The sequence below is a fragment of the Triticum dicoccoides genome, chromosome 6B (genome assembly GCF_002162155.2).
Source record: "Triticum dicoccoides isolate Atlit2015 ecotype Zavitan chromosome 6B, WEW_v2.0, whole genome shotgun sequence".
NCBI classification, from domain to species: Eukaryota; Viridiplantae; Streptophyta; class Magnoliopsida; order Poales; family Poaceae; genus Triticum; species Triticum dicoccoides.
The window spans coordinates 303,208,246-303,232,909 of NC_041391.1; the positions used below are offsets into that span (position 1 = coordinate 303,208,246).

The 24,664-nt window shown below is 42.9% G+C and overlaps 1 non-coding gene across 1 annotated transcript; it reads left to right on the forward strand.

The window, feature by feature from the left end:
* Nucleotides 1-17,240: 17,240 nt before the first annotated feature.
* LOC119326951 lies at nucleotides 17,241-17,347 on the forward strand. The gene has a single exon (XR_005158293.1). It is a non-coding gene; the product is annotated as a small nucleolar RNA R71 (small nucleolar RNA).
* Nucleotides 17,348-24,664: the final 7,317 nt, after the last annotated feature.

Here is a 24,664-nt window from a genome sequence, read left to right on the forward strand (position 1 = left end):
CAAGTTTTCAGCAAAGATTATGAACTAACCATATTCACAATAACACTTAGGTCTCATGTTTACTCATATCAATGGCATAATCGAGCAAAAATAATAAATCTCGGATGACAACACTTTCTCAAAACAATCATATATGATATAACAAAATGGTATCTCGCTAGCCCTTTCTGAGACCGTAAAACATAAATGCAGAGCACCTTTAAAGATCAAGGACTGACTAAACATTGTAATTCATGGTAAAAGAGATCCAGTCAAGTCATACCCAATATAAACTAATAGTAATGCATGCAAATGACAGTGTGCTCTGCAGCGGGTGCTTTTTAATAAGAAGGTGATGACTCAACATAAAAGTAAAGCCCTTCGCAGAGGGAAGCAGGGATTTGTAGAGGTGCGAAAGCTCAATTTGGAAATAGAGATAAATAACATTTTGAGCGGTATACTTTCACTGTCAATATAACTACTATGAGATCTCGATATCTTCCGTGCTACACACATTATAGGCGGTTCCGCAACAGAATGGTAAAGTTTATACTCCCCCACTACCAACAAGCATCAATCCATGGCTTGCCCAAAACAACAGGTGCCTCCAACTAGCAACAATCCTGAGGGTGTTTTGTTTAATTATTTTGATTTGATTTGATCTTTTTGATCATGGGACTGGGTATCCCGGTTACTAGCCATTTTCTCGTGAATGAGGAGCAGAGTCCACTCCTCTTGAGAATAACCCACCTAGCATGGAAGATACAGACAGTCCTAGTTGATACATGAGCTGCTCGAGCATACAAAACATAATTTCATTTGAAGGTTTGGAGTTTGGCACATACAAATTTATTTGGAACGGTAGGTAAATACCGCAAATAGGAAGGTATGGTGGACTCATATGGAATAACTTTGGGGTTTATGGAGTTTGGATGCACAAGCAATATTCCCGCTTAGTACAGGTGAAGGCTAGCAAAAGACTGGGAAGCGACCAACTGAGAGAGCGATAACAGTCATGAACATGCATTAAAATTAATCAACACGGAGTGCAAGCATGAGTAGGTTATAATCCACCATGAACATAAATATCGTGAAGGCTATGTTGATTTTGTTTCAACTACATGCGTGAACATGTGCCATGTCAAGTCACTCGAATCATTCAAAGGAGGATACCACCCTATCATACCACATCACAACCATTTTAATAGCATGTTGGCATGCAAATAAACCATTATAAGATCCTAGCTAATTAAACATGGCATAAGAAACTATAATCTCTAATTGTCATTGCAAACATGTTCATTCATAATAGGCTAAATAAGGAATGATGAACTAATCATATTTACAAAAAGAAGAGAGGTCGAGTTCATACAAGCTTCTCTCATCTCAACCAGTCCATCATATATCGTCATTATTGCCTTTCACTTGCACGACCGAACGGTGTGTATAATAATAATAGTGCACGTGCACTGGACTAAGCTGGAATCTGCAAGCATTCAATTCAAGGGAGAAGAGAAGGTAATATGGGCTCTTGGTTAAATCAACAATCATGCATATGAGAGCCACTTAAACATTTTCATTATGGTCTTCTCCTCTCGACCCCCAAAGGAAAAGAAAAGAAAATAAAACTATTTACACGGGAAAGCTCCCAACAAGTAAAAAGAAGAACGAGAAATCTTTTTGGGTTTTCTTTTAATTACTACTACTACAACATGGAAAGTGAACTAACTAATATTTTTGTTTTTTCTTAAGGTTTATCAAACACACAAGAAGAAAGCTAGAAAAAGAAATTAAACTAGCATGGATAATACAATGAAAAGTATGAGCACCGACAACTAGAATGAGTGTGTGAACATGAATGTAATGTTGGTGAGAAATACGTACTCCCCCAAGCTTAGGATTTTTGCCTAAGTTGGTTTATGGCCATGGATCGCGGCTACTCTCCCCGGTGTACTGAGGAGTGTCATTGTACTGCCACTGGCTGGCGATCTGCTTCGGATCCCACTGATAAGATGATGGACGATAAGGGTCCAGTGGTGGTTCCAGCTCAGGCTCTGGAGCTGATGTCTGGCCTCGGTGCGTGTACAGGGCCGATGGCAAGACAAGGTAATGGCCTGCAGTTAAATCAAACAAAGAAGGCGCAGCCAAGATGATAATCTCATTGTGTTTCTTATTAAATCTCAATTTATATAGAAGCATATTATCATCATTGTTAACAATAAACTCATGTGCTACCATGCCCTTATAATCTAGAAAAGTAGGGGGTAGCATTGTCTCCTCTTTCTCATAATGCCTAATAGGTATCTCGAAATGTTTAGCAAGGCGTGCAACATAGATACCTCCAAAGATGGGGCCTTTTGTAAGGTTCAGGCTTAATCGTTTAGCAATAATGGCATCCAAAAGAGTTATCGCGAAATAAGGCATGGAACAAAATAATAATATCAGGAACACTAAGGTTTCCACAGTTTCCGCGACCAATTAAACATCGACTGGCCAATATGGCAAAGTAGCATAAACCAGGAAACTGTATGCTAGTGATTCTTGCATCGGAAACATTCCTCGATTCCCCTACACTAATAGTATCAATAAAGCCATCCACATATTTACGATGTGGTTCATCTAAACTACCCTCGAAGGGTATTCTGCAAACTGCGCAAAAATTACGTAATGGCATCTCCCTAGCCTCATCATATAAATGAAAATCTACTGAAGGACATGAATTCTTAGGATAATAGTAGAAGTTTTGCACGAAAGTATTGGTGAGTAAGAGATACTGTTCGATCCGGTCGTGGAGGAAGTTGGTGAGGCCCGCATTATCAGCCAAAGAATAAAAGTCTTCATAAATCCCGGCTGCTCTCAAGCAATTATCACAAGGCCATTCACACGGCCGTACTTCCGCTACGCGAGGAAGATTATACTTGGCCTTTTCTTTCTCCTTAGCTTGTTTGTCCTTGGAGCCTTGGCTAGAAGAGCCCCTCGAAAATCTCTTCATAATTTTCGTAAAATTTCTGAAAATTTAGTAACTCAAGATAAAACTGAATCAAACTCAATAAATTTGATAGCAACTACTCCCACAAGTGCCTAGAGCCTATATCATGCATTAGAATTACTTGGGACCTCATAAATTTGTCATGCAAGCTCAAGAACAGGGTCACCTAGGCAGCAAAAATTTGAAATGAATAAAGCACTAGAACAAAAACTAATTGGACCATTGGAGGAGTCACATACCAAGGAACAATCTCCCAAAGCAGTTTTGTGAATGGAGCATTGAGCAAGGAGATCGAAAATCGCAGCAAAATGAGCTAGAACTCGTGCTTGAGCTGGATGGGGATTTTTTTGGGAGGAAGATGGAGTGTGTGGGTGCAGGAATAAGTGGAGGGGGCCACCATGGGCCCACGAGGCAGGGGGCACGCCCTGTAGGGGTGGGCGCGCCCTAGACCCTCGTGGCCAGGTGCTTGCCCCCCTACTGCGTTCTCAGTTCCTAAAATCCCCAAATATTCCAGAAAAAATCATACTAAATTGGCAGGGCATTTGGAGAACTTTTATTTTCGGGGTATTTTTTATTGCATGGATAATACAGAAAATAGACAGAAAGTACTATTTTTTTGCTTTATTTATTCTAAATAACAGAAAGTAAAAGGAGGGTACAGAAGGTTGTGCCTTCTAACTTCATCCATCTCATGATCATCAAAAGGAATCCACTAATAAGGTTGATCAAATCTTGTTAACAAACCCATTTCGAATAACATGGAACCGGAGAAATTTTGAATAACACTAGGTTACCTCAACGGGGATATGCACATCCCCAATAATAAGAATATCATATTTCTTCTTAACAGTAGGAAGAGGAAATTCAAAACCTCCAATAATAATAGTTGGAATTTTCCCAATAGAATTGATGCTATGAACTTGAGGTTGTTTCCTCGGAAAGTGTACCGTATGCTCATTACCATTAACATGAAAAGTGACATTGCCTTTGTTGCATTCAATAATAGCCCCTGCAGTATTCAAAAAAGGTCTACCAAGGATAATCGACATACTACCGTCCTCGGGAGTATCAAGAATAACAAAGTCCGTTAAGATAGTGACATTTGCAATCACAACAGGCACATCCTCACAAATACCGACAGGTATAGCAGTTGATTTATCGGCCATTTGCAAAGATATTTCAGTAGGTGTCAACTTATTCAATTCAAGTCTATGAAATGAAGAGAGAGGCATAAGACTAACACCGGCTCCAAGATCACATAAAGCAGTTTTAACATAGTTTCTTTTAATGGAGCATGGTATAGTTGGTACTCCTAGATCTCCTAGTTTCTTTGGTATTCCACCTTTAAAAGTATAATTAGCAAGCATGGTGGAAATTTCAACTTTCGGTATATTTATTTTATTTGTAATAATATCCTTCGTGTATTTAGCATAAGGATTCACTTTAAGCATATCAGTTAAGCGCATACGTAAGAAGATAGGTCTAATCATTTCAGCAAAGCGCTCAAAATCCTCATCATCCTTTTTCTTGGTGGCTTAGGAGGAAAAGGCATGGGTTTATGAACCCATGGTTCTCTTTCTTTACCGTGCTTCCTAGCAACAAAGTCTCTCTTATCATAATGTTGATTCTTTGATTGTGGGTTATCAAGATCAATAGCAGGTTCAATCTCTACATCATTATTATTGCTAGGTTAAGCATCAACATGAACATTATCATTAACATTATCACTAGGTTCATGTTCATCACCATATTGTGTTTCAGCATCAGAAATAGAAATATCATTGGGATTCTTAGGTGTGTCTACAACAGGTTCACTAGAAGCATGCAAAGTCCTATTATTTTTCTTTTTCTTATTTTTAGAAGGACTAGGTGCATCTACATTATTTCTCTTAGAATCTTGCTCGATTCTCTTAGGGTGACCTTTAGGATAGAAAGGTTCCTGAGTCATTCTACCAGTTCTAGTAGCCACTCTAACAGCAGACTCGTGTTTATTATTCAATTCATTGAGCAAATCACTTTGAGCTTTAAGTACTTGTTCTGCTTGAGTGGTAACCATAGAAACATATTTACTAATGAGTTTAAGTTCACCTTTCACTCTAGCCATATAATCACTCAAGCGTCCAATCATGTAAGCATTACTGTTTATTCTCTACCAACATAAGCATTGAATTTTTCTTGCCTAGCCATAAAGTCATAAAATTCATCCAAACACTGGCTAGGAAACTTAGTAGAGGGGATTTAAACTTTATTATATCTATAGAGAGAATTTACCTTTACTACCTGTGTCGGGTTATCAAGACAATGTGTTTCTTCAATAGGTGGTATATTAAGACCATGTATTTCTTCAACAGGAGGTAAATTCTTAACATCTTCAGCTTTAATACCTTTTTCTTTCATAGATTTCTTTGCCTCTTGCATATCCTCAGGACTGAGAAATAGAACACCCCTCTTCTTCGGAGTTGGTTTAGGAATAGGCTCAGGAGTTGGCTCTGGAAGAGTACAATTATTTTCATTAATCGCATATTATTCAATAAGAATTCAGCTTGGTCGACTGTTCTTTCCCTGAAAACACGACCAACACAACTATCCAAGTGGTCCTTGGAAGCATCAGTTAGTCCATTATAAAAGATATCAAGTATTTCATTTTTCTTAAGAGGATGATCAGGCAAAGCATTAAGTAATCGGAGAAGCCTCCCCCAAGCTTGTGGGAGACTCCCTTCTTCAATTTGCACAAAATTATATATTTCCCTCAAGGCAGCTTGTTTCTTATGTGCAGGGAAATATTTAGCAGAGAAGTAATAAATCATATCCTAGGGACTACGCACACAACCAAGATCAAGAGAATTAAACCAAGTTTTAGCATCACCCTTTAATGAGAATGGAAATATCTTAAGGATATAATAGTAGCGATATTTCTCATCATTAGTGAACAGGCTGGCTATATCATTTAACTTAGTAAGATGTGCCACAACAGTTTCAGATTCATAGCCATAAAAAAGGATCAGATTCAACCAAAGTAATTATCTCAGGATCAACAGAGAATTCATAATCCTTATCAGTAACAAAGATAGGTGAAGTAGCAAAAGAAGGGTCATATTTCATTCTAGCATTTAGAGATTTCTTTTTAAGTTTAACTAGTAACTTCCTAAGATCAGATCTATCATTGCAAGCAAGACAATCCCTAGCGGTTTCTGCATCCATAACATAACCCTCAGGAACAACAGGCAATTCATATTTAGGGGGAGAACCTTCATCATCACTATCTTCAATAATTTCATTCTCTCTAGCCCTAGCAAGTTATTAGTCAAGAAATTCACCTAATGGCACAGTAGTATCAAGCACGGAACTAGTTTTATCATAAGTATCATGCATAGCAGAAGTGGCATCATCAATAACATGCGACATATCAGAATTCATAGCAGTAGCAGGTTTAGGTGTCGCAAGTTTACTCAAAACAGAAGGAGAATCTAGTGCACGGCTAGATGGCATCTCCTTACCTCCCCTCGTAGTTGGGGAATTTTTTTAGTTCTTTTGTCTTTCAAGTTCGTCATAGTGATCAGAAGAAATAAATCCCAAGTGAATCAAGGAATAGAGCTATGCTCCCCGGCAACGGCGCCAGAAAATAGTCTTGATAACCCACGAGTATAGAGGATCGCAATAGTTTTCGAGGGTAGAGTATTCAACCCAAATTTATTGATTCGACACAAGGGGAGCCAAAGAATATTCCAAGTATTAGCAGTTAAGTTGTCAATTTAACCGCACATGGATAACTTAGTATCTTCAGCAAAGTATTTAGTAGCAAAGTAGTATGATAGTAACGGTAACAGTGGAAAAAGTAATGATAGTCGTTTTGTAGTAATTGTAACAGTAGCAACAGTAAAGTAAATAAGCAAAGCACAATATGTGAAAAGCTCATAGGCATTGGATCAGTGATGGATAATTATGTCAGATGCGATTCCTCATGTAATAGTTATAACATAGGGTGACACAGAACTAGCTCCAATTAATCAATGTAATGTAGGCATGTATTACGAATATAGTCATACAAGCTTATGGACAATAACTTGCATGACATCTTTTTTCCTACCCTCCCGTGGCAGCAGGGTCCTAGTGTAAACTAAGGGATATTAAGGCCTCCTTTTAATAGAGTACTGGACCAAAGCATTAACACATAGTGAATACATGAACTCCTCAAACTACGGTCATCACCGAGAAGTATCCCGATTATTGTCACTTCGGGGTTGTCGGATTATAACACATAATAGGTGACTATAGACTTGCAAGATAGGATCAAGAACTCACATATATTCATGATAACATAATAGGTTCAGATCTGAAATCATGGCACTCGGGCCCTAGTGACAAGCATTAAGCATAGCAAAGTCATAGCAACATCAATCTGAGAACATAGTGGATACTAGGGATCAAACCCTAACAAAACTAACTTGATTACATGGTAAATCTCATCCAACCCATCACCGTCCAGCAAGCCTACGATGGAATTACTCATGCACGGTGGTGAGCATCATGAAATTGGTGATGGAGGATGGTTGATGATGATGACAGCGATGAATCCCCCTCTCCGGAGCATCGAACGGACTCTAGATTAGCCTTCCCGAGAGAGATTAGGGCTTGGCGGTGGCTCTGCATCGTAAAATGCGATGAAACTTTTTCTTTGATTTTTTCTCCGCGAAAGAGAATATATGGAGTTGGAGTTGAGGTCGGTGGACATCCAGCAGGCCCATCAGGCAGGGGGTGCGCCCAGGGGGAGGGGGCGCGCCCCCACCCTCGTGGATAGGGTGTGGGCCCCCTGGCACAATTTCTTTCACCAATATTTTTTATTAATTCTGAAAAGTTGCTCCGTGGATTTTCAGGTCATTCCGAGAAATTTTAGTTCTGCACAAAAATAACACCATGGGAGTTCTGCTGAAAACAGTGTCAGTCCGAGTTAGTTTCTTCAAATCATGCATGTTAGAGTCGAAAACAAGGGCAAAAGTGTTTGGAAAAGTAGTTACAACGGAGACGTATCAGCCGAAGCCTTGCTTCATGTCGTCCGACGAGGACCCCGCCCTGCACTGCCCCTGACTACCGTTGGGGTGTCCGAAAACCAGGATGAGACCAAGGGGCAAGGGGGACGCTGGCGGTGCCCTCGACGACTGTAGGACCTTCGCCGGGGGGAAGGGCTCGCCAGCGCCTTCCCTGGCGGGGGACCTACCTCAGAGCAGCGTCTTGCTCCGCACAGCGCGGGGGATGCCCTGGCCCCGGGCTCCCCTCCATGCCGCTACCAAGGCCCTTCGGGCTCCTGCGGCTGGGCCGCCACCCTGGGAGCCCTGGCGGTGGCTGCGCCTTGGTTCACCTGCGGTCCATTGTTAGAGCAAGCGTGCTCCTGAGGCGTCAGCTGTACCCAGTGGTTGTTGCTGTCGAAGGTGTTGGTGGAGCCCTGCAGCGGCTCGCAAAGAGCCTCGGCTTCGTGTACCTCTAGCAGCCAGCCTGGCACGGGGGATTGGCTGGGGTCTTCTCCCGGCGCGGACCTCAGGTCCACTACAACGGGCACGTAGGCTTCCAGGCTGGCCGCGCCTGAGTCGTTTCCCGGTTGCCTCACGCTTCTGCCCCCCCTCCCCGCGGTCATCATCAGGTCTTGGTGACCGCGGGTCGGTGCCCCTGCGCGACCCTAGGGGAGGTTGCTCGGAGTCGCCCCGCCTAGAGGTGGCATGGTCCGAGTTGTGCGGGCCCCGCCGTGAGGTAGGCTGACGCCGAGAGGCTCTTCAGCGACCCTGGGAGGGGACGCGCGGGTGTGGCGAGGGTGAGCGCGTGCCCCTACCACGACTTGCGACATGGGCATGGTGCAGAATGGTGTTGCCCCCTGCATGATGCATCCAGCAACTCGGCAACTCCCTCCAGCAGGGTGTCGCGGCCACATTCTGCCAGGCTACACCTTAGCAGTTCTCGAGCCACAATGACTGCGACTTGCATGTTTGCCTGCTCCCGGCGAGTGTGCGGTGCTGTTGCCGTGGCATAGCTCGAAGACTGCACGGTGGCGCAGTTATGATGCGACACAAGAGGAGGGGGCTGCGGCCCGCGCCTCCCGCGTCTGGCAGCACTAGGTGGAGCGTGGGCCGCGAGCAGCACGGAGTGGAGATCTTCCTCGTCAGCAAGTGTTGTCGAAGAAGCCCAGACAACGCAGTTCTCAACATGGGCTCTCGGGGCGTCGGCCATGGTGTCGGTTGAGTAGCGGCGGACCGGTCAATGGAAGAGAAGATCCGAGGCACCCCTACCTGGGGCACCAAATTTCAGATTTCGGGTTCCGCAAACCCTTGATAGGTTCGAACTCTGGGGTGTGCGTGGAGATCTCAACCTACCCAGCCTGCCAACTCAGGATCCTCATAGCCTAGCCTGTCGAACTCAAAGAGATAGAGAGACACAACAGTTTATCCTGGTTCGGGCCACCTTGTGGTGTAATACCCTACTCTAGCTTTGTGGTCGATTGCCTCGTGGTGTTGAGATTGAACTAATACAGTGGATGAACAGCCTCAGGAGGTGCGGTTTTCTTGAGCTCAAGTGAGATGGTGAAGGAGGAATGGCTTCACTCCGTTTGGATCTGTACCCCCTTCTATGGTGGTGGCTAAGTCCTACTTATAGTGGCCTTGGTCCTCTTCCTAAATGTTGGCGGGAAGGGATCCCACAACGGCTGGATTTGAAGGGGGGCAAGAAGTACATCCTATCCTGACTAAAGTGGTCTTCGCCTGCAAAAGCCCCTGGTCATGACGCTGCGATGGGCTCGCCGATGACCTCCATCCTGCCGCCCTGGCGTTTGATCGTTTGTAATATAGCGGGGTTTTTACGCCCCAAACTACGGATGTCGTGTTCTCCACAGGGATCTAGAACTTCGGAGCACACATTTGAAGCATTCAGAACAACTGAACAGATGAATCCAACCGAAGTGACAACAAGCAGCTACTGGAACAAGGTAAAAAATAATAATATGCAACAAGGGTAAAAGGGTTCAGAAATAGGACTTTCTCATTTTAGTGATTTTCTTGTAAGAAAACAGACAAGTAACACTAGCACATGTAAGATGGTTCAGATATCTCACACAACTCATGCAACCAATTAAAGTGACAGCAGCTCACAGGAGAATAACTACTAACTTAATATCCAGCCAAGGATCACAACAATTCAGCAAGGATACATGAGGGTTCAGCAAAGGTGCACAGGTAACAGAGTAAATTTCAGACCCAACGGTGCATATACTCAGAGAACAGGAATAAGAGAAGAGAGAAGTTCAGAGCCTATGGTCTTGGTGATCTTCAATTCAAAGCTGTAGATGTTGCAGGCGAAGAAGAACAGCAGGGGCACATTGGAGACGATCTATGGCAGAAGAACAGCAGCAACGGGCGACGGAGTTGAAGCAGAGCAGCGCGGTCGTCGGTGTTGGAGCAGAAGCGGCAGCGGTCATCGAGGTTGGAGCAAGAGCAGGAGCGGTCATCGGGGTAGGGCGGAGAAGAGCAGCGCGGGCGTCGGTCAGGGCGGAGAGGCCTCGCGGTGGATAAGCCAGGCCGCCAGCCTCCCGAAACCCTCGCTCTCCTGGTTCCTCTCGTTCCCCTTGATCCCTTCTCTTCCCTCCTTCGATCCAATCGTGGGTGAGTAGCGTGGAGAGGAAGAAAGGAGTCTTGGATTCGATCTAGTTCTCCTTCTCGCTTCCCTCGATCCCCTTTTTCTCCCCCTCCAATCTAGTGTTCCTCTGGTTCGATCTGGTGGTAGGTGAGCAGCATGGAGAGCGAGAGCAGTCAGCCCCCTGGTTATTTTTCCTTCAACCCCCACTCCTCTTCTTGGTGGTTCAGTCGCGCGTAGGATCAGACACCACGTCTGGTGTGTCGCGCCAGACCCCAGCTCCTCTGGTACTTTTCGGTGTTGCCCCCTTGAGAACTGAACTCTTCTCCAAGTTGATCCCCGCTTTAGTGTTGAAAGCATTTTCGACGAAATTTGGGTACCTAAACGCACCAGTCCTGCAAAAAATGAATAAGTGTTGTAAAAATATCACAATAGGAATATTTCTGTAGGAATGAATACTTTATGAGTGATTACTGAGATCATATGTTTAATTTGTGACTCAAAAAGGCTAAAAATACTATATGTATAAATGTGCTATCAATTTATTTCCCCCACACTCAATTTTTTGCTTGTCCTCAAGCAAAGGAAAAAAATGATGGTGACACAACTCACACTGCCTAGTAAAGATGCACTTTCCGATAGATAGTAATTCCGACAATACTGAACTAAGCAAGTGTACTCTACTGAAGCTAAATTGTGATAAGCAATAATTTATAACACACTGTAAATGTTCCGTGTCAATGGCCTTGAGTCAAAGTGCATCCTAATAATCAAGAGCTGGCTCTGTCTTCAGCCCTGAGATAAGCTGGGACCCCAAAATCAATTAGAAAAACAAGTTACTTATTGAAATTAAAGTACAAGTGATGAAATTATATCAGTCTCACCAAAGGAACATACCACCGATCCCGAGAACATGGTATACACCTGGCTCGACCAAATTATTAGTATATTTTTTTATTATCTCCCCAAAGGAACATATCACCGATCTCGAGAACATGGTATACACCTGGTTCGACAAATTATTAGTATATATTTTTTGTTATTATCTCCCCAAAGGAACATACCACCGATCCCGATAACATGGTATACACCTGGTTCGACAATAATAGCATTTTTTATATAATTTGTTTTTACAGTCCAATCTACCAGATTTCACAAGCCACCGATCCCGAGAACATGACATGCTACTGTAGGTCGATCGGACTTAAATTATTATAATTATTTTATTTAGTTATTTGAAAATTACTTAGCTTAAGTAAAATAGGAATAATTGAAAGAGGAATCCATAGCTAATGGCACTATTTTTCACAGACTACAGATCCAGAGATCATAGCTACTACTTAAGTGCCACCAGTTACTTAGCTTAACTTGGGACAGTCAGACACAACACTTCAATTCATTAGTAGGTTTCACTTAGACTCAAGGCATTCCCATTGAACATTTATATGGAGGTATAAAGTATTCATTATCACAAATTACCATAAGAAGAATGCAGCTGCATAGTTTTAGTATTAAGAGAATCAACAATCTTCTTGGAGTGAATCCTACTTTGCAGTGAAGAGTAAGGTGTCACAATGCAAAAAAGAGTTTCAATGCAATTAAATGCCAGTTCTCGTACTAAATTTTCTAAAGGTTGCTTCAGGTGGAACAGAATCACCTGGTATTTGTATACTCTTCTCTCCTACTTTCTTATCTCCACTCTTCTCTGTTTGTGTTCCCTGTTTGTGCTCCCCTCGCCTTTATTTGTTGAAAAAGAAAGACATAAACACAAGAAAAAATCTATGAAAACTAAATAAGGAAAATAACTTATTAAAGATTTAGGTTGCCTCCTGAAAAGCGCTTGTTTTAGGTCTTTAGCTCGACCATGTCTTGTCAGTGAGGTCAGGGTCCTGCAGGGATTGACACCTCTTGGGTCCCCTCACCTTCTTGAATTTCCTCCTCTGGGTCTTGATCTTCGCTTGCATTCTCATCTTCAGAAATAAGAAGTGGATCTTCAGGGATGTAGGGCTTCAGTCTTTGACCATTTACAAGGAAGAGACCTCCAGAAGTACTTTGCACTTGAATAGCACCATTTTGCAGAATCTTCTTCACCTTGCAAGGGCCATACCATCTTGACTTGAATTTACCAGGAAATAAATGAAACCTAGTATCATAGACCAATACCAACTATCCAAGATGACATTCTTTCCTCAATATATGCTTGTCATGCCAGATCTTGGTCTTTTCTTTGTAAATTCTTGCACTCTCATAAGAGTCAGCTCTCAGTTCTTCCATTTCACAGAGTTGAAGTTTTCTGTATTTTCCTGCTGCATCAAGGTCCATATTGAGTTTCCTTAGTGCCCACTGAGCTTTGTGTTCAAGTTCAATGGGTAGATGGCATGCTTTTCCATATATTAACCTGAATGGTGACATTCCTATTGGTGTTTTATAGGCTGTCCTATATGCCCATAGTGTGTCTGGTAATTTCAGTACCCAGTCAGACCTTGACTTTGATACTACCTTCTCGAGAATGGCCTTTATTTCTCTATTAGACAACTCCACTTGTCCATTTGCTTGCGGGTGATATGGAGTTGTAATTCTGTGATTATGAACTCCATGTTTTGCTAAGAGAGATTGTAGTTGGGAGTTGATGAAATGTGTTCCTCCATCACTGATAACAATCCGTGGCACACCAAATCTTGGAAAGATCACTTGCTTGAACAAATTGCAAACTGACTTGGAATCAGCATTGACGGTTGGTACAGCCTCAACCCATTTTGACACATAGTCCACTGCCACCAATATGTATTTTGTACCCTTTTGATGATGGCAAGGGTCCAACATAATCAATTCCCCATACATGAAAGAGCTCTACTTCAAGAATTCCTTTTTGAGGCATCTCTTGCCTTTTTCAAATCTTTCCAGTTCTCTGACAAGGATCAAAAGCTTCAATATAGGAATGTACATCCTTGAATAAAGTTGGCCAGTAAAATCCCGCTTGCAAAATTTTCGCTTGAGTCTTCCTAGTGCTTGCATGACCTCCATAAGGGGATGAATGTCAATGATAGATCACACTTTTAGCTTCACCTTCGGCAAGCATCTTCGAACAATGCCATCAGCACAATGTTTGAATAAGTAAGGTTCATCCCAAAAGAAGTGCTTCATATCTGATAAGAATTTCTTCTTCTTTTGATACCCAAAATCTGTAGGGACTTTGTTACAGACCAGATAATTAACTATATATGCATACCATGGTGTATAATTTTGTATACTAGTCACTTGCATAAGATTGCTCCCTGGTGAAACATCATTGATAGGTAAGGAGTCTACTGCATTGTTTTGCAACCTCGACAAGTGATCTGCCACAACATTTTCAGCTCCTTTCTTATCCTTGATTTCCACATCAAATTCTTGAAGCAAGAGTATCCATCTAATTAACCTTGGCTTGGCTTCTTTCTTGCTGAGTAGATATCTAATTGCAGCGTGGTCTGTGTAAACTACACAATGAGACCCTACAAGATATTGCCTGAATTTGTCAAAGGCATACACTACTGCCAACAACTCCTTTTATGTGGTTGTGTAATTAGCTTGAGCACCATGAAGATTTTTGCTAGCATAGTATATTACATGCAAATCTTTCATTTTCTTTGTCCCAGTACTTCACCCACAGCAAAGTCACTTGTGTCACACATTATCTCAAATGGTAATTCCCAGTCAGGGGGTTGCACTACTGGAGCAGTGACCAATGCTTCCTTGAGCAAGTTGAAGGATTTTTCACATTCTGCATCAAAGTTGAACTTAACATCATTGTTTAGGAGATTAGTGAGGGGTTTGGCTATCTTGGAGAAATCCTTTATGAATCTTCTATAGAACCCAGCATGTCCCAAAAAGCTCCTTACTCCCTTCACATTTACAGGTGGTGGAAGTTTTGGTATTACTTCAACTTTTGCTTGATCAACCTCAATTCCTCTTTCAGATACCAAATGTCCCAAAATAATTCCTTCCTTCACAAGAAACTAACACTTCTCCCAGTTTAAGACTAGATTGTGTTCTGAACACCTCTGAAGAACTGCTGCCAAATTTTTCAAGCAATCCTCATAACTTTTCCCAACGACTGTAATATCATCTATGAACACCTCCACTTTGATTCCTATCATATCATAGAATATAGAGAGCATAAACCTTTGAAATGTTGGGGGTGCATTACAAAGTCCATAGGCTAGTCTTTTGTAAGCAAATGTTCCGTATGGGCAAGTGAAAGTTGTTTTATCTTGATCATCCGGATGAATTGGGATTTGCAAGAATCCTGAATACCCATCTAAGCAGCAGAAATATTCATGCCCAGCATGCCTTTCCAGCATTTGGTCAATGAAAGGTAAATGAAAATGGTCCTTCCTCGTCACTTCATTTAACTTTCTGAAATCATTGACCATTCTCCACCCTGTGACAGTCCTACTAGGAATCGTTTGCCCTTGTTCATTTTCAATGACAGCTATTCCTCCTTTCTTGGGCACCATGTGAATGGGACACACCCACTCGATGTCCGAAATTGGTTATTATGATATCGGCAGAGAGCAATTTAAGAATCTCCTTTTTAACAACCTCTTGCAAATGGGGATTTAATCTTCTTTGACTTTCTCTAATTGGTACACTGCTTTATTTCAAGTAAATCCTATGAGAGCAGACAGCAGGATTTATCCCTTTCATATCTTCAATTGAATATCCAATAACATCCTTGTACTTTTGCAAAACTGCTTGAAGCACTTTTATTTGCCTTTCCGTCAACTCCCTATTCACGATAATTGGCCACTGATTGTCATTATCTAAGAATGCTTATTTTAAACTTTCCGGAAGTTGTTTCATTTCTATTTGCCTTGGTTGCATCTTCTCTAGTGGCCTTGTACTGCTTTCCAATATGCTAACAGGTCTGATTTCTTCATATCTTATTTCACTATTGTCCTCCTCAACTACTTCACAACAATTACTTCAATACCTCTCTTCATAGCCTTCTTCCACACATTTCTGTAGTGTATCAATTTTGTAGCAGTGCTTTTCTTCTTGCGGAACATGTGTTGCATGCTTCATGTCAAACTCCACCTTTTCATTTCCAAACCTCAGGCTCAATTTAGCTTCTTGGACATCAATAAGTGCACCAGCTGTGGCCAAAAATGGTCTTCCAAGGATCACAGCCTCACTTTTGTCCTCCATATCTAGCACTACAAAGTCAAGCGGATAAGCAAACTTCCCAACTTTGATTGGAACATCCTCAAGAATTCCAACAGGTTTCCTATATGTTCTGTCAGCTAACTGAAGAGTTATGGCTGTTGGATTTAATTCTCCCAAGATCATCCTTTTGCTAACTGAATGTGGTAACACACTAACACTTGAGCCCAAATCACACAGAGCACTATAAGTTTTGTTTCCAATCACACATGGAACACAAAAGCTTCCTGGATCATCCAATTTTTCAGGCATGGAATTCTGAATTATCGCACTGCATTCCTTTGATAAAGTCACTACTTCTGGCTCAGACATGCTTCTTTTCTTTGTTAGCAATTCCTTGAAATATTTGGCATACATTGGAACATGCAGGACAGCTTCAAGAATAGGAATGGTAATCTGAACTCCCTTCATAGTTTCCAAGAATTTGGCAAATTGCTTGTCATCTTTGGATTTGTTGAACCGCTCAGGAAAAGGAATGTTGTTGGTTGTTATTGCTTCCTCTAGCAAAGGCTCAGCTCTTGTTTGAAAACCAGGAAATTCGACTTCAGTTTCAATTCGGTTATCAACTTCTTTCTCCTTTAGTTTCTCTGATGATGTTAAAGGTGGAGTTCCGGATGAACTTGGCTTCATAGCAGGAGGGACATATGTCTTCGGAGTAGGTAGTAATGGTCCTGACATAACTCCACTCCTTGTAGTCACTACATCAACTGAAGATATTGGCCCACAGTGAGCTTTCGGGTTTGGAATTGGTTGCGCAGGCAGCCTTGCTTCATTTTCTCCCACCATACTATCCATTTTGCTCACAAGCATCTTAACATTATCCTTTGTCATCTTGCTCATCAATTCCAACTGCATTTTCATGATTTCCTCCATTCCATTTGACTGAACATTTTTTTGTTCATTCTTCCTCGGCACTTGAAATTGACTTGGATGATTTGGTGGTCGATTTCCTTGTATTGTCGATCCACTTGCATATGACTGATTGCTCTTGTACGACAAGTTTGGATGATTCCTCCAAGAAGGATTGTAGCTGTTTGAGAATGGACCTTGACTTTGGGCATAACTTACTTCTGAAACCGATGATCCAATTGCTGAATAGAAGGTACATTCTGTTGAAGGATGACCTGCTTGGCCACATACATCGCACATTTGAGGCACACTTACTGAAGCTACAGATGTACCGATGCAATTTGACATGATACTATCCATCTTCTTGTTTAAGATGTCAATCTGAGCCGCCATGCTATCATTTGCAGACACATTGTACACACCAAGATGTGGTGGTGCTATTGCTCTTTCACTTGACCATTGGAAATGATGAGACGCCATACTTTCAATCAATGCAAATGCTTCATCAAGGGTTTTGTTCATGATTCCTCCTCCAATAGCAGAATCGACAAAAGCTCTAGTCTGAGTAGATAGTCCTTTGTAAAAGGTTTGTAACACCAGCCATCTTTCTAAACCATGATAAGGACACATTCTGATTAAAGAGTTGAATCTTTGCCATGCGTCATACAAACTCTCTCCATCATATTGAGTGAACCTTGTTAACTTGTCCCTGTATTCAGCAGCTTTTGTTGGTGGAAAGTATCTCTCAAGAAATGTCTGCAATAAAGTCTCCCAAGTATCCTTCAGATGTTCAGGCAATGAGTGAAGCCATACTCTTGCTCCATCTCTCAAGGAAAATGGAAATAGTGATAATCTGATAGCCCTCGGTGAAACTCCATTTTGCTTGAGGGTGTTACAATACCCCAAGAAAGTCCTTATATGCTCATGTGGGTCTTCTAAAGCTGTTCCACCAAATCTGGACTATTGTACCATGTTAATCAGAGTAGGCTTCAATTCAAAATTGTTCGCCTAAATAATTGGTTGCACCATTTCTCCTGATATCCCATGATCTCTTGGGATCCACAAGTCCCTGAGCAGAGGTACTGGATCAGGCATCTTTTCTTCTTCTTGATCTTGCAAAGTTTCAGCAACTTGAAACCGTGTTTGATTCTCTCTTATTCTTCTCAATAAAGTCCTTTCAATTTATGGATCAAATGGCTCTAGTGAATGTTCAGGTTGAAGCATAAGACAATTTCCTGTAAAGTTCCTAAAATTGACACATGCTAGTTTTCTCAAAACTGCAGACAATGTTAGGAAATGGTTAGTTGCTAGCAATACGACGTAATCGACCTAAAATAAATCCCGATCTGCTTCTACTAATGTGCTAATGAAATTTAGATCCCCGGCAACGGCGCCAAAATGATCGTTTGTAATATAGCGGGGTTTTTACACCCCGAACTACGGATGTCGTGCTCTCCACAGGGATCTAGAACTTCGGAGCACACATTTGAAGCATTCAGAACAACTGAACAGATGAATCCAACCGAAGTGACAACAAGCAGCTACTGGAACAAGGTAAAACAAAATAATATGTAGCAAGGGTAAAAGGGTTCAGAAATAGGACCTTCTCTTTTTAGTGATTTTCTTGTAAGCAAACAGACAAGTAACACTAGCACATGGAAGATGGTTCAGATATCACACGCAACTCATGCAACCAATTAAAGTGACAGCAGCTCACAGGAGAATAACTACTAACTTAATATCCAGCCAAGGATCACAACAATTCAGCAAGGATACATGAGGTTTCAGCAAAGGTGCACAGGTAACAGAGTAAATTTCAGACCCAACGGTGCATATACTCAGAGAATAGGAACAAGAGAAGAGAGAAGTTCAGAGCCTATGGTCTTGGTGATATTCAATTCGAAGTTGTAGATGTTGCGGTGAAGAAGAACAGCAGGGGCACATTGGAGACGATCTATAGCAGAACAACAGCAGCAACGGGCGACGGAGTTGAAGCAGAGCAGCGCGGTCATCGGTGTTGGAGCAGAAGCGGCAGCGGTCGTCGAGGTTGGAGCAAGAGCAGCAGCGGTCGTCGGGGTAGGGCGGAGAAGAGCAGCATGGGCGTCGGTCAGGGCGGAGAGGCCTCGCGGTGGATAAGCCAGGCCGCCAGCCTCCCGAAACCCTCGCTCTCCTGGTTCCTCTCGTTCCCCTTGATCCCTTCTCTTCCCTCCTTCGATCCAATCGTGGGTGAGCAGCGTGGAGAGGAAGAAAGGAGTCTTGGATTCGATCTAGTTCTCCTTCTTGCTTCCCTCGATCCCCTTTTTCTCCCCCTCCGATCTGGTGTTCCTCTGGTTCGATCTGGTGGTAGGTGAGCAGCGTGGAGAGCGAGAGCAGTCGGCCCCCGGATTATTTTTCCTTCGACCCCCACTCCTCTTCTTGGTGGTTCAGTCGCGCGTAGGATCAGACACCACGTCTGGTGTGTCGCGCCAGACCCCAGCTCCTCTGGTACTTTTCGGTTTTGCCCCCTCAAGAACTGAACTCTTCTCCAGGTTGATCCCGCTTTAGTGTTGAAAGCATTTTCGATGAAATTTGGGTGCCTAAACGCACCAGTCCTGCAAAAAATGAATAAGTGTTGTAAAAATATCACAATAGGAATATTTATGTAGGAATGAATACTTTATGAGTGATTACTAAGATCATATGTTCAATTTGTGACTCAAAAAGGCTAAAAATACTATATGCATAAATGTGCTATCAGTGTTCTTTGTCTTGTTGCACCAGAATGGAAACCTTTGGCAGATTCCTCGGGACTCCGCGCCTACTGCTTGCCTCCTTTCACCAAAAAGGAAACTGGTGCTCTGCGCCCTCTGGCGCCCACCTGGCACCCGTCTGGCCTTGATCGTCATGGCTCACATCCGCTCAGCCTCGTGAGGTGTACCTTGCATAGAAGTCTCCGCTCCTCGGGAGCCAACCTGAGGAGGCTGATCCCCTTAGAGGTCTTGGTGACGTATTCCTCATGAGGCTTGGCCCCTCGCGAGGGTCTTGGGTTGTTGATGCTGAAACTGGGTCGTACCAGGCCGTCAATGGAGCCATGCAGTGGGCCGCAGGCAGGCAAGTCTGGGCACCCCCGTATCCAGAATGCCAACAATTTGATCTTGAGATGATCATGTGATGTCCACGGTGGTAAGTAATGCATGTTTTGGTTATGAGGTAACCCGAGCAGAGTAAGTTGGTGCATGATTATGTTAACCTGCTACATGTAGTATCATCATGTTCATGTGATCATGCCATGTTAGAATTGTATCATGTTCCATTGTGCATGCCATGTTGTTTTGCTAGTATCATGTTCATGATTGTTTTAACCTGTTAATGCCATGTTGTTGTTTGTCTTGAATGCTTTCAGTTACTGTGGGCTTGCAAGTACATTCAATGTACTGACCTGGCGTGTCATGCTAGTTTGCCGGTCGTGCCTCGATTTCTTGCTTGTTTGGTGCGGTTCCCGTATTCGCGAGATAGGATAAACGTTCCAGCCAGAGTCCCTGCGGATTGGAGTCTATCATCGATGTTCGTTGTTCCGCTGCCAATAGTTGTTCCGCTGCTAGTAGAGGTTCTGCTGCCTCGAGTTGTTATTCTGCTTGCATAGAGCAATTGTGGTTCGCGTAGTGTCGCTGTGCCGGTGTTATTCATTGTAATATCGGCAACCTTGTATTCGTATCCGTGTTGTAATAGAGAGCTGGTTTGTTCTATGCTAAGCAGTGCCATATTCCAGAAGACTTCACCTCAATCTCTAGGATGGAATATGGGTGTTCCTGTTTCTCTGAGTTGGGGCGCCACAGGCTTGGTATCAGAGCAGGTCTGGTTATAGAGCGTTCTAGTCCACTGGAAAATTAGAAAATGGTAGTATAGGGTCTGGTTGTTGCCCTGGTTTGCTGCATTTGGTTTTTGAATTTGTTTGCTGCATATAGTCTTATTCGGTTACCCATAACCACTGTTTCGTAGATGGCGGTCAGCTTCCATGAGTTCAGTGCCCTTCCCAGAGCTCCCGATGTTGTTCCTATTGCTTTCAGTCCCACTCCTGCACCTCTTAGCTTTGCCACCCTCCTTGGCGACATTTGGTGTAGCATTTATCCCCACGGGGATCCACCCCATTATCAAGTATTCCAGTTTTCTACCGGAGGAAGAATCCTGGAGTATGTTGCCCATGTCCGTCTATCAGCCCCGATCCCTATTGGTAAGCGCACCTACATTTTCCATGGTGGTTATGGCGCTACTCCCGAGCGTGCCGTTCAGCTTGCCGCTATGGCAGCCATCATCGTTCTTGTCATCAAGAGAGCATGGTGTAAGAGAACCGAGCCTATCAATTCTATCCCACCATTGTCGAGAATCCTAAGCGGATCAAGTTCACGTCTGTCAACCCCCAAGAGGACCCGGTTGTCTTCGCCATGTCCCGTTACATGATGGTCGAGTGTCTTCTTATTTCTGAATTAGTCCGAGACGCCATCCGAGCCAGGAGATTGCTTGGTGCTTCCCTGCCTCAATCTCCGCCAGCTTCTTCAACCCCACCGCCTCATCCATCCGGAGTTTTGGAGTCAGCAGTTCCACTCGCTACTCTATTAGCTTCTTCATCAGTCCCCGAGCGTTTGCTCACGCGTAGGGTGTAGTCCTTCGTGTAGTGAATGTGCACATGCTCTAGTATCATTGCTTGTTTATGCTTATGTGTGCTTGTGTGTGCCTGTGTGGATTAGTCTTGTAGCTTTTTTGCTATGTGCTTTATTGCAATCGATTGTTTTCTCGTGCCTCTTTATTTGAATCTTTGATGTTACCCCCTTATGGAAATTGCTCATCAACCGACACCAGATCAGAAGAAGCCTTGAGAAGTACATAGATACATCAAGGAACTCAGTTCAAGGCAATGAGATTTTCAAGACATCCGATCTGAATACAAGTATATTCTGCTTAGACTTTCAATAACAAGTACACGTTAGAGATACAGCTTCATTGCAGCAATGATTAAATCAGGAGGAGAACCAAATTGGATCCAAGTCCGACATTGCATTTCAAGTCAAAGGTATGGTTCGTACACAATGATTGATTCTGCCAATAGTCAGCTTTGAAGCATGCGACATCCAAAAGTCAGTCCAAATATGCAATGAATCCAGCAAGGACAGTCAGTCAATTTTTGTCATACAAGTAATCAGCATGCCGGAATGACAAGAATATATATATGCTGTTCCGTTCATGAAGAAAATCAGTCCAGTCCTTCTCAACAATTTATCAGCAAAGCATACAAGACACGATTCACCAGTCTGCATCAGAAAGGTATGAATGGATTCTAGTGCAAGATATTCAGTCATTTCAATTGGATACTGCAAAAGCTTCTGGCATAAGGTACCGAGTCTTCCCTAGTAAGTCTTTAAGGGTGAAGCTTACGAGGTACGGTACCCAGTTTTCCTCAGCAAGATTTCCACAGAAAGATTTGAGCACAAGCTATCCAGTGTTCCGCAGCACAAGCTATCAAGCTGCGCAGTCTTCTTCAGTACAGCACTGGTACAAGAAAATAAACACTGGATTGTCAGCATATGGCAATGTTTTCCAAGCGGCAAATCTGCAACAGTTAAGTTGGAAGCAAGAATCAGTCAGCACAAAGGTATATCCCCAGAATTATATATTTATTCATATAGTGAGTATGCTGTCGAGTTCATGCAAGTCCCTCGCACAAGGAACAATTTCCGGTATGCATCCGACAACCTCACTTGATATGTAAGTGAAGGAAAACCAGTGGGTGATGCAAGAATGGACAAGTCTAGAAGAAAGACAACATTAAGGCAATAATCTTGGCAGTAAGTATCCAGGTCAGATCCCGCACCCCGACAAGGTGATGTTATTAATCCTGTCACTGTCCGACATAGTCAGCAACAGTAATGAGATCTGTATAAGCCCACGTGAACTTGGAAGATGTATGGAGACACCATACATGAACAAGACCAAGGTATGATTGCAAGATATTGCACATGACACTACTAAGGGTCGCAAAATAATCAAGGGTATATAAGGCCCAGCTGAAAGTGCAACTATCCCTAGGTGGTTTTGGTAATTCATAACAACATATAGCTCATTGAGCTAATGCTATGCCAAGACTATTATTCCAGGAAAGCTCAATGAATGGCATGGCATGGATGATGAAAGTGGATCCCTCAAAATACTAAGGACAAAGGATTGGCTCAAGCTCAAAAGCTCAAGACTCTTCATTTTATATTTTAGTGATCCAAGATCACATTGAGTCTATAGGAAAAGCTAAAACTATCAAGGAGGGATGAGGTGTTGCTTAATGAGCCTCTTGCTTCATGTGCTTAGTGATATGCTCCAAAACCCTCAGCTACTTTCTCACATCCACAAATGACCTAAACCTAAAGCCAAAATCGGTCACACCGATTCTTCCTATCCGGCGCCACCGATTTCAAAAGTCATAGCCACTGCCACAAACCCTAAGCAAATCGGTTCTACCAATAGGGATCTCGGTCTCACCAAGATGGGATTGTAATCTCTCTGTTTCCATTCATAACGTTTCGGTCTAACCGAAGTGAGCGATCGGTCCCACCGAGATTGCAATGTAAACTCTCTGTTTCCCTTTTGTAACATTTCGGTCACACCGAAAAGAGCAAAGCAGTCCCACCGAATTTACCTGACCAACTCTCTAGAAAGCTTATTACCAAAATCGGTCTCACCGAGTTTGTGTAATCGGTCTTACTGAGATTACGTTATGCCCTAACCCTAACCGAATCGGTCTTACCGAGTTGCATGTCAGTCCCACAGAAAATCACTAAGGGTCACTAGGTTTACTAAATCGGTCCGACTGAGTCTGTTGAATCGGTCCCACTGAGTTTGGTAAATTGTGTGTAACGGTTAGATTTTGTGTGGAGGCTATATATACCCCTCCACCTCCTCTTCATTCGTGGAGAGAGCCATCAGACTAAACCTACACTTTCAACTTACCATTTCTGAGAGAGAACCACCTACTCATGTGTTGAGGCCAAGATATTCCATTCCTACCATATGAATCTTGATCTCTAGCCTTTCCCAAGTTGCTTTCCACTCAAATCTTCTTTCCACCAGATCCAAAACCTATGAGAGAGAGTTGAGTGTTGGGGAGACTATCATTTGAAGCACAAGAGCAAGGAGTTCATCATCAACGCACCATTTGTTACTTCTTGGAGAGTGGTGTCTCCTAGATTGGCTAGGTGTCACTTGGGAGCCTCCGACAAGATTGTGGAGTTGAACCAAGTAGTTTGTAAGGGCAAGGAGATCGCCTACTTCATGAAGATCTACTGCTAGTGAGGCATGTCCTTCGTGGGCGACGACCATGGTGGGATAGACAAGGTTGCTTCTTCATGGACCTTTCGTGGGTGGAGCCCTATGTGGACTCGCGCAACCGTTACCATTCGTGGGTTGAAGTCTCCGTCAACGTGGATGTATGACAGCACCACCTATTGGAACCACGCCAAAAAAATCCTTGTCTCCAATTGCGTTTGAATCCTCCAAACCCTTCCCTTTACTTTCTTGCAAGTTGCATGCTTTAATTTCCGCTGCTCATATGCTCTTTGCATGCTTGCTTGAATTGTGTGATGATTGCTTGACTTGTCCTAAGATAGCTAAAATCTGCCAAACTCTAAAATTGGGAAAAGGTTAAGTTTTTAATTGGTCAAGTAGTCTAATCACCCCCCTCTAGACATACTTCAAGGTCCTACACCAACCCATTCAGTTAAGGATACAGATGAAGAAAATGATAATGAAAAAGCAAGACCGACAATATAGGTATGCCGGTTATTGTGTGAAAAATGTGGTATGTATGCCCAAGACAGTCTGATATTCCATAACAAGTGAAGATACGCCTGAGAGGTCTACTTCATTGTGGTAAGGACCTCATAACAAGGCAACCAACTCAGTCCACAGTATGCTCAGAACTGTCAGCATTGAATATCCAAGTCTGTTAAGTCAGACCACAGAACAACTCAACATATTGACCTCCGCAACCACGCTGGAGCATCGCACGGACTG